Below are 18,309 nucleotides of genomic sequence, written 5' to 3'. Positions count from 1 at the left end.
TACCTTGAGTATGAGAACCGAGTAGCCACCGGGACGGACTAGAGACTAGGTTTTTTTAATTAATTGTTTTAAATCCACTTTGTGCTCACTTTGATTACAAAATCGCTTATGCTACCGAGTCATTCGGCCCATTTCTTTTACTTGCTTTTATTTGATATTCATTGTGTTTATTAGTGTTAGCTAGTCATTTGCATATCATTCACTTCAAATTTGCATTGCTTCCTCGTGGATCGATACCGGACTCACCGGTTTATTACTTGACGATACCCTACACTTGGGGTAAGTACACACACACACTTAGGTGTCGGTCAAGTTTTTGGCGCCGTTGCCGGGGAAGCGGATGTCAAAGAAGGAGCTGGGTGGCTTGTAGATGCTAGCTCTATGCTATTAAACACCATCAAATAAGGAAGGAGCACGGTCACGCTTCAAGGGTAACTTCGTTCCTCCCTTTTACTTGCTTTCTAGTGTAGTTGATTTAGTGTAGTTGCTGAAAAAGAGCGGAAAAAAAAAAAATTTTGTGAGGAGAACTTGGCGGATGGGGCTAACTTAGATTCCTGTGGGCGATGGATGCCACCTTGTTTGCTGCTTGGTAGTGATACGTTATTTGAGAGAGCTTTGCGCATTTTTCTTTCTATCACTACTTGCTACATCTTGGTGTGTTATTGTTCCTACGGTTGATCGTTGTTCTATTCCTATATTTGCTCTTGTTCTTGGTTGTTCATTAATTGAAAAAAAAAAATTAAAAAAAAAAAAAAAATCTTGTGTTGCTTGACGTGGTTGATCGCTACTTTCGTGTGCTACTTGCTATTGTTCCTTGCCATCATGTCTCATCTTAGAGATAGTGTTAGTGGGCATGGGTCTAATAGAGATGGGAGAGGTGGTGACATAAATGCGAGTGATGCAGGGAGTGTACGTGGGGGTGATATCAATCTCGATGTATTGCGTCGTCTTTTGCAACGTGTGAACATTGATGAATTGATGAATCCGGCACAAGGGCAAGATGCCCAAAATGTGCCAAATGCCCAAAATGTGCCAAATGCCCAAAATGTGCCAAATGCCCAAAATTTACCAAATGTTCAAGTTGAGCATGCTTTGCAAAATGCACCTCAACCACTTCAACAAGACGACATGGCACAAATCGCCCCACAAAATGTCTACCAACCTCCCAATATGCCTCCCGCATATCATATACCTCCCCCATACAATTATGTGCATCCCATGTATTATCCAATGCCACAAGTGCCACAATATGCTCCCTTCGGACAAAATTTACATGCACCTCCTCCTGTGGAGTACATTTATGCCCAAGAGCATCGCACTTTGAGGGAGCTTACGCATCCCGCAAGGCAAACTCAACCTTCTTGCATCATCATGCCACCGAACCAACAAAATGTGAGCCTTAAACCATCCATGTTCCAAATGATTCCCAAATTCCATGGAATGGAATCGGAACGACCCTATTCACATGTGCGTGATTTTGAATCGGTGTGTACTACTTTTGGTGATGTTACATGCACACAAGAAATTTTGAGACTCAAACTTTTTCCATTCTCTTTGAAGGATCATGCAAAACAATGGTTTGAGAACTTGCGCCCCCAATCCATTGCGACTTGGGCGGCAATGCAAGAAGAATTTCTCAACAAATATTTTCCTTCCCACCGTACCATTTCTTATCAAACACAAATCATGAATTTTCATTGCAAAGAACATGAAACTTTCTTCCAAGCTTGGGAGAGGTTTAAAGATTTGTTGTTTATGTGTCCTCACCATGGATTTCAAAAATTTCAAATTGTGAATTTCTTCCACAAATCTTTGACTCCATCTTTGAAGAAATTGGTTTCCACTATGACTCAAGGTGACTTTTTGAATAGGGATGCCAATGAAGCATTTACTTTCTTTGATGGGTTGGCGGAGGAATCCCGATCTTGGGAAGCTCCTCCCTTAACCCGACATGAGGTTGTGCCAAACTCTAGTGGCAAGTTTGTGTTGAATGAAAATGATGATGTGCATGCTAAACTTGCTTTGTTGTCCAAGAAATTGGAGTCCTTAGAGTCACAAAAGGCCCCTATAAATGCAGTTGGTGTTGATGAACAAGTTGCTTGTACTTTGTGTGAAAGTAGGGATCATAGGACGGATGAGTGTAATGCCTTACCGGCTTGTAAGGAAGTCCTATTTGGGCAAGGTTACAATGGGAACAATTCTCAGAACTTAAGGAAGCCCTACCCTACCAATCACCAAGGCAACAATTCGTACAATGAGAATTACCCTTGGAGGAATCATCCAAACTTTGGGTGGAGGAATGATGGGAATGTTCAATCCCAATCACTCCCCAATCCACCCCAACAACAATTGCCTCCTCCAAGTGTTGCACAACCACCTCCACAACCTTACATTCCACCTCCTAAGAGGTCTCTTGAAGACACTCTTAACATTTTCATGCAAGCTCAAATAGGGGAGAATCAAAAGGCCACCAAATTCCAAGAACAGACCAATAGGGCCATTGAGGATATTAAGAGTCAAATCACTAAGGTCACCCAGGCTCTCACCACATATGAGAAGGGTAAATTCCCAGCTCAACCATACCCCAATCCATCCAAACAAGCCAATTTGCTAGAATCTACTAGTGGGGGGGTGAGTGGACATGAACAAGCCCAATCCATCCTCACTTTGAGGAATGGACGCATTGTGGATAGACCCATACCAAATGAGAATGTTGATCAAAGTGATGATGTGCAGAATTTTGGTGATAGAGTGGAAAAAAAGGACAAAGGAAATAGTGGAAAGGAAGAGAGTTTGGAGAAATTTGTGCAGGGAAATGATTCACTAGGTACAAGTGTTCGGACACCTATTTTGGATTGTCCGGACACTTCATCCAGAAATTCAAAAAAATGTGAGAAAATACCAAGAGGAGAAGAGGAGAGTGAGGGGCAATCACATAGGACAAGGGTAGACACATCTAAGGATAGAGAGTGTATCCCAAGGCCACCATTTCCTCACCGCTTAGGGAAGAAAACCAATGAGGCTCTACACAAAGAGATGTTTGAACTTTTCAAACAAGTGAAAGTGAACATACCTCTTTTAGATGCCATCAAACAAGTTCCCTCGTACGCAAAGTTCCTCAAGGATTTGTGTACCGTGAAACGCAAATTGAATGTGAAGGAGAAGGCTTTTCTTACGGAGCAAGCAAGCTCCATCTTACAAGCCACCACTCCACCTAAATATAAGGATCCCGGTTGCCCTACCATTCCAATAGTCATAGGGAACCATAGGATTGAACAAGCATTGTTGGATTTAGGTGCTAGTGTTAATCTCCTTCCATACTCGGTCTATCAACAATTGGGGTTAGGTGAGCTTAAGCCTACAAGAATTACCTTGCAACTAGCCGATAGATCCGTCAAGATTCCTAGAGGAATAGTTGAAGATGTGCTAGTTCAAGTGGATGAATTCTATTTCCCGGTTGACTTTGTGGTTTTAGATACTCAACCCCTCCCTAGCTTTAGCAAACCAATCTCAGTCCTTCTAGGTAGACCCTTCCTAGCAACTTCAAATGCTTTGATCAATTGTAGGAATGGTGTCATGGTGCTATCTTTTGGGAATATGACCGCGGAGATGAACATCTTTAATGTGTCTAAGCAAATGGGAGAGTTTGAAGACATTAGGGAAGTAGATTGGATCCATTCATATGTTGAGGAGAACTTCGAGAAAACTCTTGCTAGGGATTCGGTGGAATGTGTGCTAGCTTCGAGTGAAAAAGGTAGTCAATTTTTAGTTGAGGAAGAGGAAATTAATGAGATTTTGGAGTCTTTAGCTATCCATAGCATAGGACGATTCAACCCACCCATTGAGGAATTAGAACCTTCCAAGACTAAGCTTGAATCATCTTTAGAGCAGCCACCAACACCGGAAAGGAAACCCTTACCAAGTGAGCTGAAATATGTGTTTTTGGGAGAAAATGAGTCATACCCTGTTGTGATATCTTCCCTACTTACTTCTTCCCAAGAAGAGAAACTTGTCCAAGTGTTGCAAAGGTATAGAAGGGCAATAGGTTGGACAATTGCTGATTTGAAGGGTATTAGTCCTTTGGTTTGTACTCATAGGATTTACATGGAAGAGGAAGCTAAGCCCATTAGACAAATGCAAAGACGTTTAAATCCGAACATGAAGGAGGTAGTTAGGGGGGAGGTACTAAAATTGCTTGACGCGGGGATCATTTATCCCATTGCGGATTCCAAATGGGTATCTCCTACCCAAGTGGTCCCCAAAAAGTCCGGAGTTACGGTAGTTATGAATGACAAGAACGAATTGGTGCCCACTCGAATTCAAACCGGGTGGCGTATGTGTATTGACTACCGTAGACTCAATATGGTTACTAGAAAGGACCATTTTCCCTTACCCTTCCTTGACCAAGTCCTTGAGAGAGTAGCGGGTCGAGCCTATTATTGCTTCCTTGATGGGTATTCTGGATATAATCAAATAGAGATTGCCTTAGAAGACCAAGACAAGACCACATTCACATGTCCATTCGGAACTTTTGCTTATAGACGCATGCCTTTTGGGTTATGCAATGCTCCGGCTACCTTTCAAAGGTGCATGATGAGTATCTTTAGTGACATGGTTGAGAAGATTGTGGAGGTCTTTATGGACGATTTCTCGGTTTACGGAGATACCTATGACCAATGCCTTGCTAATTTGGCATGTGTGTTAAAAAGATGTGAGGAGAGCCAATTGGTTCTCAATTGGGAAAAGTGTCATTTCATGGTGACACATGGAATTGTATTGGGACACATTGTGTCATCCAAAGGGATAGAGGTTGACAAGGCAAAAATTGAATTAATTCAAAAGTTACCTCCCCCTACATGTGTTAAAGATGTGAGATCTTTTTTGGGTCATGCGGGTTTCTATAGAAGGTTCATTAATTCTTTTAGTTCCATTGCCAAACCTTTAAGTAACTTGCTTGCTCAAGATGTCTCTTTTGAATGGACACCACAATGTCAACAAGCCTTTGATGATTTGAAAGGTGCCCTAACCACCACACCCATTATGCAAACTCCCGATTGGAGTATGCCCTTTGAACTCATGTGTGATGCAAGTGATGTGGCGGTTGGGGCGGTCCTAGGACAAAGAAGAGAAAAGAATGCTCATGTTATATACTATGCTAGTAAGACTTTGAATGATGCTCAAGTGAATTATACCACCACCGAAAAGGAATTACTAGCTATAGTCTTTGCTTTGGACAAGTTTAGGTCCTATTTGGTTGGCTCGAAAATCATCATCTTTACCGACCATGCAGCTTTGAAGTATCTACTTTCAAAAGCTGATGCCAAGCCTAGGTTGTTAAGATGGATTCTCTTACTTCAAGAATTTGACCTTGAAATTAAAGATAAGAAAGGAGTGGAGAATGTAGTAGCCGACCATCTCTCTCGACTTCCCGGACAAAATTTGATTTCACATGGCCTACCCATCAATGAGCATTTCCCGGATGAACAACTCCTCCTCACTAATGCCATCTCTTCTAAATTGACTCCATGGTATGCGGACATTGCCAACTTTTTGGTGACCGGAAACATGCCATCTCATTGGAGTACGATTGATAGATCCAAATTTCTTCGCAATGTGCGAAACTTCTTTTGGGATGACCCATATTTGTTCAAGTATTGTTCTGATCAAGTGATTAGGAGGTGCATTCCCGATAATGAATTTGAAAGTGTCATGGCCTTTTGCCATAAATATGCTTGTGGAGGCCATTTTTCCTCCAAAAAGACCGCAGCCAAAATTCTTCAAAGTGGCTTATATTGGCCTTCTTTGCACAAAGATGTCCATGCTTATTGCCTATCTTGTGACAATTGCCAAAGGCTAGGTAATTTAGGAAAACGTGAGATGATGCCCCTCCAACCTATTAACATTTTGGAAATTTTCGATTGTTGGGCCATTGACTTCATGGGACCCTTCCCTAATTCATTTGGTTATTTGTATATCTTGGTTGGTGTGGATTATGTGTCCAAATGGGTAGAAGCCATCCCTTCTCGAACAAATGATCACCAAGTTGTGATAAAATTTTTAAAAGAAAACATTTTCTCAAGATTTGGGATGCCTCGAGCCATCATAAGTGATGGTGGGTCTCACTTTTGCAATGCCCCGGTTAGAACTTTGATGAAACGATATGGCATTTTGCACAAAGTTGGCACCCCATATCATCCACAAACAAGTGGCCAAGCGGAATTGGCAAATAGGGAGATTAAACGTATTCTTGAAAAAACGGTTGGTCCCAATAGAAAAGATTGGTCTTCAAAATTGATTGATGCTTTGTGGGCTTACCGTACTGCGTATAAGACTGCCCTTGGAATGTCTCCTTATAGACTTGTCTATGGCAAGGCTTGCCACTTGCCGGTGGAATTGGAGCACAAGGCCTATTGGGCCATTCGCACTTTGAATGACTCCACCGATCAAGTTGGGGGGCATCGCAAACTCCAAATCCAAGAGATTGAGGAGTTGAGGAATGATGCTTTTGAAAATGCTAAAATTGCTAAGCTTAAAATGAAAAGATACCATGACAAGCACATTGTGAGGAAAGTTTTTCATGAGGGACAAAAGGTTCTTTTATACAACTCCCGGTTACACTTGTTTCCCGGGAAGTTACGTACCAAATGGACCGGACCTTTTATTATCCGTAAGGTTTCCCCATATGGAAGCATTGACATTGATGATCCTAGGAGTGGAAAACCTTTTAAGGTTAATGGCCAACGTTTGAAACCATACTTGGAAAATTTTAATGAATTGGCCGAAGAATGGGACCTTGTGGATCCCACTCCTTCCTAGTGTGCGTGAAAAAAGCTCTCTTTTAAATATGTAGTGTTAGATTATTTTTTTATTCATTCTTGGTGTGTTTTTGTATGTTCACAATGCATTTCACAATTTGTTCTTGCCTTGTTTTCCATTCTTGACATTGGGGACAATGTCTCATTTAAGTTGGGGGGTGAGGGAATTGTGAATCCATTGTGAAACTTGCTTTATTTTGGTGTGCTTTTGTGAATATCAAAAATTTGAAAAAAAAAAAAAAAAAAAAAAAAAAATCTTGTTGTGTCATGCTTGGATAGTGTGGTTGGTATTAACTTTTTCAGGACATGCTTCGTTTCTCATGATTCCAACCACTTTTGAAGAGTATGGTATGACTTCCTACCCTTTATCTTATTGTGTTGCGCTTTGTTGTTCATACATGCTAGATGGACTTTAGGAGGGGAAGGGTAGAGGCCTTTGGAATTCACTACCAATTTGAATGTTAATTTCTTATTCTTGTTCAAACGTGCAAGTGTAGAGTAGGTTTCTTGATTTCTTTTGTAAAGTTGATACATGCAATTGAGTGGAATAATTGTAATCAATCTTTCTTGGGATGATTGGGACCTAGTTGGATATAAACTTGTGTAGTTAAGCAGACATCTTGGCATTGAAGCATTTGTAGGACTGCGTTTTTGGATCCTTTTGTCTGAAAAATTACCTTTTTACCCTTCTCATTCCTTTGAGCCATTCTTCGTTGATACACATTGGGTTTCGGGTGATGTTTTTCATTGATATTCATTTGACATCTTATGAGCGTGTTCTTCAGTAGCTTTGCATCCATTACATTTGATTGCTGAGAAGTGTGATTTTTGTATTTTGCCGCTTGCCTGTGAACTTAGGATTGAATGATTCATTAGGTTGAGAGATTTGAGCCTAGCCTATTCATTTGTGAGTGATTATAAGCCTAAATTTCTTTAAGCCTTTTTAGTTCACTTACAAGCCTTGTGTGAACCACTTCCTTAAATATTTCCCACCTTTGGTTGCAAGGTTGAGTAGGAGCTTGAAAAATAAATCAGTAGTGATATTATCCCTCCTTATTACGAAAAAAAATTATGAGGGTTGTTGTAAAAAAAAAAAAAAAAAAAGGTGTATGCAATAAAGTTAATCCTTTGTGTGTAAAGGATGAGAAGTGTTTGAAATTGTGGTACAATGGAAGGGGTGACAACAATGAGAGTTTAGCTCACATGTTTGAACTTAACCTTGCAACTTGTTACCTAGATCCAAATTCTTCCTACCTTGTCCCATGACCACATTACAACCCATTTAACCTTTTGATGAATTTGATCCAAGGTAAGCAAGTAAGTTGGTGAATGCATTAATTGCTTCTGTAGGTGATTTCTTTCTCAAAGCTATGCCCATCCAAATTATCTTTTATAAGCACATACATTTAATTCAATTGTGTAAGTCATTCACTTAGCACAATGCTTTTATGTTTTTGTATACATTTGGGATTGGGAATTTATGAACACCAAAAGGGTCCATAACAAGGTTTTGCTTGTGTAAATATGTTGAGTTGTCTAGTTTGATTGCACATATATTTTTCATAGTATAAAATGTTCTTGGTCATTTTTAAGGGGATTGAGATTGATTTTCCAAAGATTTTGCATGTTTTTGACCAAGCAGGGGAATTAGGGGATTAGCTCTATTTCTTGCATGCGAGAATTTAAGAATCATTATGGTACTTTCAAAGTAATAGTGGATCCCTTGGCAAGTGTTTGTGGGTATCGCTCTGATAAGCCCTCACGAGACTACAACTCGTCCACTGGGGTGACCTAGGGGTTTAAAGGCTTGTTGCATGCGCTAAATGCAACCGTGATGCCTACGTCAGTGAGTTAGGATTTTATTTAGTAGATTTTAGTTTTAGGTAGTGGTTTCATTGCTAGGGACTAGCAACGTCTAAGTTGGGGGGTGTGATTGGACCTCTATTTTGAGGTTCTAATGTCCTTTAATTAGGATGTTCTAGCACTTAGTTAATGTATTTGATTGCATTTTAGCTTAATTTTACACTTACAAATGTTTCCCCTTGGTTTTGTAGGAATCGGACCTTGTTCGGGCAAGTTGGAGCACTTTTTGGGCACTTTTTGCTGTGAGGTGTCGGGACACTTCCCAAGGTGTCCGGACACCTGTCCGGACACCCGTCCGGACGCTTTCTTCACAAATTGAGGCAGAGGCTTCAAAGTTGATGGACGCATGAAGTGTCCGGACACCCGTCCGGACACCTACGGCGAATCTGCAATTTTCTGCACCGAAATTTCAAGGGCACTTAGGGTAAATCATGTATGTAACCAATGGGAAACGATTTTATAAGGGTAGTTAGGTATTTTCTATTGTAAAAAGAGAAGAAAACCCTAAAATTGGGTCTTCCTTCACACAATTCATCTCCTCCAACTTCTTGCCTCCATTGTTTTTCTCTCTCTTTCTCTCTCTAGGATTTTACTTAGTTCTTGTGATCTTGTTTGTAAACATTGGTTTTCATCTATAAAATTGATGTTTATTCTCATTATAATGAGTGGCTAAGTTCTCTTTCTAGTTTCTAGTCCCGAACGGTGGGTGCAAGGTTTCGATTACTCAAGGTATGCTCAAAGAATCGTAGCTTCGATTTCTCTCTTTTAATTTCGTGATAGTTGTGTGATTGGATCTATGGGAATGACATATTTGATTGTATTCTTGGATTGTATAGTCTAGGGATTGCATCTAATGTGTTCGATTGAGAATTGTTAAACCCATTGCATGATTTCCTTAATTAATTGAGTTTTTCATTGCATAGCTATTAATTATGTGTATTGATGATGGGGTTTTGGGTTAATTTAGGAATGTGCATGGGAGAGTTATGGTTAATTGATCTTTGAGTGTGAAACTAGGGTGTTAGCCAAGCCGAGCCCCAAGGGGGAACATTAATCCATAATATTAGGTGCTTATCCCTTTGCGTTCATCGTAGATTAAGAGACCCGATGGCCTACATGCATGAATTGAAGTCTTATATCCCAATTCTCTTTGCATATGCATGATTGATAGTATCACACAATGCATTGTGTATGGTTGTGTGTGTTTGCAATGATACCTTGAGTATGAGAACCGAGTAGCCACCGGGACGGACTAGAGACTAGGTTTTTTTAATTAATTGTTTTAAATCCACTTTGTGTTCACTTTGATTACAAAATCGCTTATGCTACCGAGTCATTCGGCCCATTTCTTTTACTTGCTTTTATTTGATATTCATTGTGTTTATTAGTGTTAGCTAGTCATTTGCATATCATTCACTTCAAATTTGCATTGCTTCCTCGTGGATCGATACCGGACTCACCGGTTTATTACTTGACGATACCCTACACTTGGGGTAAGTACACACACACACTTAGGTGTCGGTCACTGTTGTCCCGAGACTTGACGGAAACATTTTATACATGAGTCCGTCTCGACCTGCCCAAAGTGCCATTTTATGAGTGTAGGCTGAAATATGTGCCACAGGATCTGTTTTTCCATCATAGATTGCAAAAGTTGGGGGTGAAAATTTGTTTGGTGGATCTTCCAGTCGTAGAGCCCGCACAAAGGGTGTGGAAGTCATCTTTCTGAGGCTTTGCTCGGCCTTCTTCTGAGCACTCCATAAGACTTCCCCAGTATTTTTCGTCAACCGAATCTTTGGGGAAAGGCTTCGACGTCTTATCCTCCTAGACGGTTGTGGGGACTTGTTCCTTGGACCCCTTGGAGAAGGAGTCTGCCTTCTCCTCTCCGTAACTGGTCCCCTCCTCTGATGAGACCTCCCAGTGCTCCCACTGTCATGCTCCCGAACACGCTTTGGATCCGTATCTCTATCACCTCGGACAACACTCTGGATTTCACTAGCCAAACGCTTCCCCTTTCTCCTCATAGTTTGGAGTCTTTCCCTTAGAGCTTGAGCATGCTCTTGTCTCTTTTGCAAATCTTCCTCTGCCCTAAGAAGGGCTTCTTCCAATTCCAATTCATTTGGAATTTGTTCTTCTATTTCATCATGATTATGCCGAGGCCTCTCCTCTTCTGGACGAGGCAGTTCCTCCTGTCGTAATACTTCCGCTTCTTCAGACATGGCTTATATTAATAACGTTTCCCACAGACGGCGCCAATTGTCGATGCTAAATTTGCACCGAAGTATAGAATGTGTATTAAGTAGAAAGATTTAAGAGAATAACAACACAGAATTTACGTGGTTCGGCAACTTGCCTAGGTCCACGGAGTCTGATCTTTTATTAGAGTTGATTGTCGATGATTTCTTACAAATGTCGGATGAAATGTATTTATAGGCTTGGGATATGTCAGTTGGTGCGGTTAATCACCTCTGGTAACTTCTCTTGTAACTGCTATTGGAAACCGTCGGTAACTGACTGTCGGATAAAACTGCTTCTGGAGACTGTCGGATGAAACTGCTTCTGGATAAGGTCCTTCCGTCTGGGAGAACCATACATACGGATGTACTTGTTTACTCCACAGTAAGTATTATTATCTCAATAGATATAAGTTTAGTTGGAAATTGGTTAGATTACAATTCTAGGGATTTGACCCAATTTGAGGGTTTTGTTAAATTGAAGCTAGACTTGATAAATTAAGACAATGATATGTTATTTTGTCATTAGGCTGGCTCATTGGATAGTACTTGACGTTTATTACTTAAGCTTGTGAAGTTTGTGTCTACAAGAGGTAGGGAAACTACCACCTTCCTTAATAATTCTTTGTAGATCTTGTATTTAATCCTTGGTAGGGAAAAATACCACTCTCTTTGATAATTCTTTGTATATCTTCTATTTAATCCTTGTAGGGAAAACCTCTATCCTCTTTAAAAATTTATTATATGCCTTGTATTGAATCATTGTAGGAACCTCTTAAATTCTTAAATTCTTTGTTCCTACAATTGTTTGATTGTTGTCCATGGATAATTGTTGGCCTCTATTATTCTTTGTCTTCCTTCATGGATATGTTGTTGTGGCCTAAGCCATTGTTGTGGGCTTAGACCATCTTGCATCCATCATGTTTGATTATAATTTTTTTTGTAACAAAGATATTGCATAAATATTTTTATTTATATCAAATACTTTTAATGCATTAAAGAGGAAAATTGTAAATTTATTCAAAACCAATAATTTGCATAGTTTACACCCTTGTCGAGTTCAATGGATGAGGGGTCGAGAGTGACGCTGGGGTTTCAGCCTGGACATTGTGTGACTCCTAGGAGGATCCCGAGTTCATTGGACCGCAAGATGGGATTTTAGAAAATTGTATTGTAAACTGTTTTGGGTACAACCTAGTTGTACTGTTGTTGTTAAAGTAAATTCTTGTAATGATATAAAAATTATATCATTGGTAAATGTTTTGAACTATATTGTAATGTGGCATACATTGAGCCAAGTTTTATGGACAATTGTTGGTTGTGTTGTTCTTGTATCACATTGTTCGGTGTGGGGTGTACAACCCACTACCGGTTCAGGTGTCTAGATATCCTTGTTGTTTGGAAGTACACTTTCCTTAAATGGATCCTCCCTTGTATGTGATTGTGACCTTATGTATACTTGTATACACTTGGTCAACGAGTGCTTCGGCATTCGATGTGCCTTGATTGTTCGACATGTTGTTTTACATATATACAATATTTTAAATGTATATATATGTTGTAAATTGCATTCATTGTTGTTATGTGCCATGTTTATACTCTCTTGGCAGTTTAAGCGCTGTAAATCTTTATAGGGGCCCGAATCTAGTACGATTCCTTCTGGTATTACATTTCTATACCTCTTTGTTTATCGTTCTATTTTTTTGTTTCTCTACTGGGCCTTTCGCTCATGCCTTTCTTTTCTTTCTTTTCCTTTCCCCACCCTCAGTCAGGAAAATGTCCAGGATCGGCTGTCGGAGGGGTGATAGTGTGGTGTAGCCCGTGTTTACTAGATGTCCGTTTCCTTACCTTTATTTAGGATTGTTAGACATTTTAAATTCTTGAAATTTATGTATAAAAGAAAGGGAGAATCGGGAGAAGAAGATGTTGGACCTATGGTCCTATATGTCTAATTTTGATGATATTAAATCATTTATAAATGATAATGAAACATTAAAGCAATATTTGATTTATATGAATTGAATTTAAATGACTATATATTTTTGAGATAGTGCTGGAAATTAAGTTTTGAAAACAAACATACATGAACTAAGTTAGAGCATTAATTTTCCAATTATCATATCTTAACCAACTTAGGTCGAAATGACTTGAAACTTGAACCACATGCACATGAAGGCTTAATATATGTTCTAGGACTATAATCATGAGAAATTAAGTGCATCACATATATATTTGGTCATATGCTTAAATTCCGCCAAAACTAGGTTTTACCTAATTTTGTGCATATGTGTTCTTTGTGAACGTGGTGAACCAAATGAACTCCGATTTAAATGAAATTTCGTGTGCATCTTAGTTTCATCACTATGAACATATTTGATTTAGTAAAGTTCAAGAGAAAAGGTCATTTACACTGAGTTTTCAAAATGACTTTGAATTTACACTTAGAATTTATCGGTTTTACTATTAGTGATCTAATTGCTTGGTTGAGTGACCAAACGATTTCCGATTGTTATGAAATTTTACATGGACATTCTAATACATATAAAATGATTTATCATGCAGTAATATGAATTTTCTGGGTTGTTTTTCTAATATAATTAACCTATGCGCTCTTTATGAAGCTCTTTGAGCTTACATGCAATTGGGGAGTTCTACCTCCTATTTCCTTTTAGGTTAATCATCATTGTGGTCTCATATGGCTCAGAATTCAGTATGTTCAAGAGTGGTCGAAGTCCAGTTTCTAAGAATGAGCTTGGAGCTCTAGGAAACTATGAAAAATCCTATATTTGCCAACTTTCCACTAAGGCACTTAATCAAGTTGAATGAATCAAACATTGAGGCTATTGGTTGTGGTCTTCATGGAGATACAACTCTTTTCAAACATGTGGGACAAACCTTGTCCTCTCTATCATTAGTGATATATTCTTGTTTGACATTTTCACTCAAGACATGTGCTACCAAGAAAGTTAGGTTGGTGCAATCAAACAAGATCCTTGACATTTTCACTCAAGACATGTGCTACCAAGAAAGTTAGGTTGGTGCAATCAAACAAGATCCTTGACTAAGAGATCACTTTTGAAGTCTTTGATTCAAAATGAAGGGACAAGATGGCATAGTACAATCTACATCCATGGCTGAGAATTAAAGAGAGTTTGAATGGTCAAGATTTGAAGACATACATTGATCAAATGGTTGTGCATAAGACAACTTTCTTGCTTGCAATTTTTGACTTAAAAAAAGGAGCATGTGCAACGTCTATATGCTCTATGGTGGAGATTTGTTTGCTCAAATCATCAATGACCAAGATTAGGAGCTGCAATGGATGGTAGAGATCAACTCTTGAAGTTTGATCCAATGGCTGCAAGCATAGGAGAGAATTTCCTTTAAAAGAGGATCTTCCCTTTCATACAACTTGGAGAAGCATTTGCAATCAAGAGAGAACTTTGTTCAAAGCTTTCAAACATTCAAGCATCCATTGTCTACTAAAATCCCAGCTTCTTCTTGAGCCACTACTCAAGGCCTTCTCACCATTTTGCTGCTGCAAAGAGAGGGTGCTTTCACTTGAGCTCAAGGTGTTATTTCTCCCAAAATCACCTCACCTTACCTACTTGAAAATCCTACCCGTGAGTGTGTGATTGTTGTTATTGAAAGTTCTTCACTTAAAGTCCTTTTGTTAGGGCATATTACAAACATTGAAGTTTGAGGGAGTTCTTAGAAACCCTTGGTTGTAAAGTTTGAAGATTGTCTTGAAATCTTTAGTTTCAAGGGTGACCTAAAAACCCTTGTGAGTTTTGTGGAGCTCTTCAGAAAACCACATCCTTAGTGGAGGTTGAAAATCCTAGGTTGGTGAATCTAGGTAGTAGACGTAGGAGAAGGGTCTCCGAACTACTATAAATCACTGTGTTGATTTCTTTGTTTACTTGTTTATATTTACTAATTGTTTCAAACTGCAAGATTTTCAAAACCCTAATCTGTCCGAGATTAGCAGACTGCCTTAAACTTTGAATTTTGATCTGAAATTTTGATATAGTGTTTATTAAGGTGTTGTGACATTGCATATAAAATTTCGTTGCATTTTGACATCATTTGATAGGTAAAATCTGAGTTGAAAAATCTGTGTGCAGTGTGTTGCTTGAAAATCTGTTTTGTGCAATTCTTGATTATTTGATATTTGGTCATTCACTATATTGTATCACATCTTGCATTGGATTGAATATTGATTAGGAAAATCATTAGAGTCCAAATTTGTGTGCTACTTGTTAATTGCCATTAATTTGTTTAAATTGAAAAAGGGATTCCAATTGGAATTTGGGGACACAATTCACCCCCCCTCTTGTGTTAAAACTCGATCCGTCAGAAGAGGGTTTTGCTTCCACTGGTTTCGTTGATCTGAGAAGGTATTAGCTAGTTCACAGTCTGATCTGATTCCACTCCTCTGTTTTTGTTCTCCTGATTCTATTTTTGCGATTGTCGGGGTCCATCCTCTTGAGAGCATTTTTCTGTCATTCTCTAGTTTCGTTTATTTGCTCATCCTTTGTCATACTTTGCATTCTTTGGTTTTTCTGCAACTGTCATATTTTTTGCTCATATTTCTGTCATATTTTCTCTGGTTTCGTTTTTTTTTATGGCTGGTATATGGGTGTATATGATGTATGTATATCTATATAGCGTGGTTATATATATGTGTACAGTATATAGTGTGTGTATATATGTGTATAGTGTGTATGTATATGCGTATAGTATGTGTATATGTGTATACTGTGGTATTTATCTATGTGTTGGTGTACAGTGTGTGTGTATATATATATTGTGTGTGTGTGTATATGCGTACAGTATGTGTATGCTGTGGTATATATCTATGTGTTTGTGTACAGTGTGTATGTATACATATATGGTGTGTGCGTGTATGCATATATGCTCAATATGTGTGAATATATGAGTTTGTATATAGATACAGGTTTATTATGTACGTGTATATACATTGGTGTATATGTACAGGTTTATATATGTATATGTATATGCATTTGGGTATGTATACATACCATTTCATATGTTTATAAGATATGGGTATTTGTACTTAATTTAATTTGAATTTGATATTATATTTGAGTACCCATTTGATCCTATTATTTTTGTGTTTGATGTTGGGGCTTGGACCGGGCTTGATCCCATTTGGGCCGAAGGGAATACTTAGAGGATTTGGGCCGGATTTGAGCAAGGGCCCCATGGGCAATATTCCAATTCTTGTATAATATTTGTATTTCTCATTTGATATTTGTCTTTTGTACATAATTGTAAAATGTAAGCCTTGTAATAGGATAGAAAAATAGTGGATGTAAAATAGAAATGCATACATGATAAACTAGGATGCTAGAAGCATATAAAAATTAGGAATTGATTTTGTGAATGATGATTACATTAGAATGCATGCTTAGGACTTTGATTTCTCACACTACGCCATGATGCTTAGATGTATGCTAGGATTGTTTGAATGCCATGAAAATAAATGCAACGCGTTAGTCATTAGAATTAATCCAAGCCGTCTCACTTTAATAAACACACCAAGATTAATTTACAGAACCTTTATGTTTTGTTTTAATACCAAGGAGCCTTCAAGATATTGGGGTTCCACTGGCATTCATCCAAAACATTTGGATTTCGTGGACCCGGAAAGCGAATATGTTTTTAGGGATTAGGAGAACCTATTTAAGGACCCAAAGGGGGGTTTAAAGATATTTGACCCGTCTGATGGGCCTTAAATGAATTCTTTCTTTTCTCATGAAGAGCACAATTGTGAGCAATGCTTAAATTGAACATTTCTTCTTGATTGTGGGCCCTTTTGGTACATCAACCAAGTCCCCAAAAAGTCCCCTTTCCAAAAATATCGAAACCCACTCAAAGTGGAATTTTTCATCCAGACTAAGCAAAACAAACATCTTTGGCCAAGCCGGGAATGACCCCAATGATCCCGTGCACACCTTTTTTCAAATCATCCAAATCCACTCCAAGTGAAATTTTTATTCATCCTTGGCCAAGCCGGGAATGGCCCCAATGATCCCGTGCACACCCTTTTTTCAAATTACAAAATCCACTCTAAGTGGAAATTTTATTCATCCTTGACCAGGGAATGGCCCCAATGATCCCGTGCACACATTTTTTCAAATCATCCAAATCCACTCCAAGTGGAATTTTTATTCATCTTTGGCCAAGCCGGGAATGGCCCCAATGATCCCGTGCACACCTTTTTTCAAATCATCCAAATCCACTCTAAGTGGAATTTTTATTCATCTTTGGCCAAGCCGGGAATGGCCCCAATGATCCCGTGCACACCTTTTTTCAAATCATCCAAATCCACTCCAAGTGGAATTTTTTTTAGTCTTTGGCCAAGCCGGGAATGGCCGCAGTGATCCCGTGCACCTTTTTCTTTAAACCACTCCAAGTGGATTTTGCATCACATTCACAATGAGATTTTCAAAAATAAATTAGAGCCAAATAGGAAAACATTTTCAAAGGTAACCATTTTCGGGAGTTGTGGGGTGCCTAACACTTTCCCCATGCTCAATAGACCCCCTTGCCCATTTTTCTCGTAGACCAGAACGGATGTCCAATTGTCCTAAAAATAAATTGGTGGCGACTTCATTGTTTTTAGTGCCGGTTGCTTCACTAACCTTGTGTGTCTATGGGCTACACTGTGCGTCTCCGTAGTCGGCAAGTAAGTTTTGTTTTAAATGTTAGTCTTGTAGTTGGAATTACTGACATTATAATTGTTATGATACTTATGTTCTTTGAGGTAGATATAAGTTCTTGTTTGTGCTATAATTGTAATAGTTCGTTGTTAGCTTGTTATGCCATGTTTGTATGTTAAATGCACATTCAATTCGACTAAAGATTTTTGTGTGTAGTTAATGTTAGAGGTTCGAATGATGCACCTGATTTATGTGTATAGTTAATGTTAGTGGTTTAGATAATGCGCATGAAACTGGTTCATCAGAAAAACTTGTTTTGGTGGTGTGATGAACAAGGAAGTGTTCTCCACACTCAATGGTTCATGAAGTGAAACAAAATAGTTAAAGTTTTACGATATTAATGACATCCAAAGTAATAGTACTCCTTCTTGATGGAAAAGTTTATATGTTATGTGTCTTGATTGATAAGTATGTGTCTTACCAAAAAAATGGTAAATTAATAATTTTGGGTGACCGCATCAACTTAATGACGTCACAAAACGTGTTGAACTTAAGATTCTAGAGTTTTGTTGAGGCTTCGTAGTAACTAAGAAGTATGAGAAAGTTTTAGTTTTAAAATTGAAGTGGTGTTATCCAAAAATTAAGAACATTGGGTATGTGGTGTGTAATGTACCTATTGAGGTATATAGTAAAAATCCTAGTGAAGTTGGA

At 38.7% G+C, this 18,309-nt stretch overlaps 2 pseudogenes; one reads left to right on the top strand and one right to left on the bottom strand.

Annotated features, from left to right (window-relative positions):
• Window positions 1–1,675: 1,675 nt before the first annotated feature.
• On the bottom strand, window positions 1,676–1,775 carry LOC120011617 (annotated as a pseudogene).
• A 176-nt stretch (window positions 1,776–1,951) lies between these two features.
• LOC120010524 overlaps window positions 1,952–18,309 on the top strand; it is an 84,533-nt pseudogene continuing 68,175 nt past the window's right edge.

Source organism: Tripterygium wilfordii, chromosome 12 (assembly GCF_013401445.1).
Source record: "Tripterygium wilfordii isolate XIE 37 chromosome 12, ASM1340144v1, whole genome shotgun sequence".
In the NCBI taxonomy this organism is placed as follows: Eukaryota; Viridiplantae; Streptophyta; class Magnoliopsida; order Celastrales; family Celastraceae; genus Tripterygium; species Tripterygium wilfordii.
This window is presented reverse-complemented; position numbering and strand designations above follow the sequence as displayed.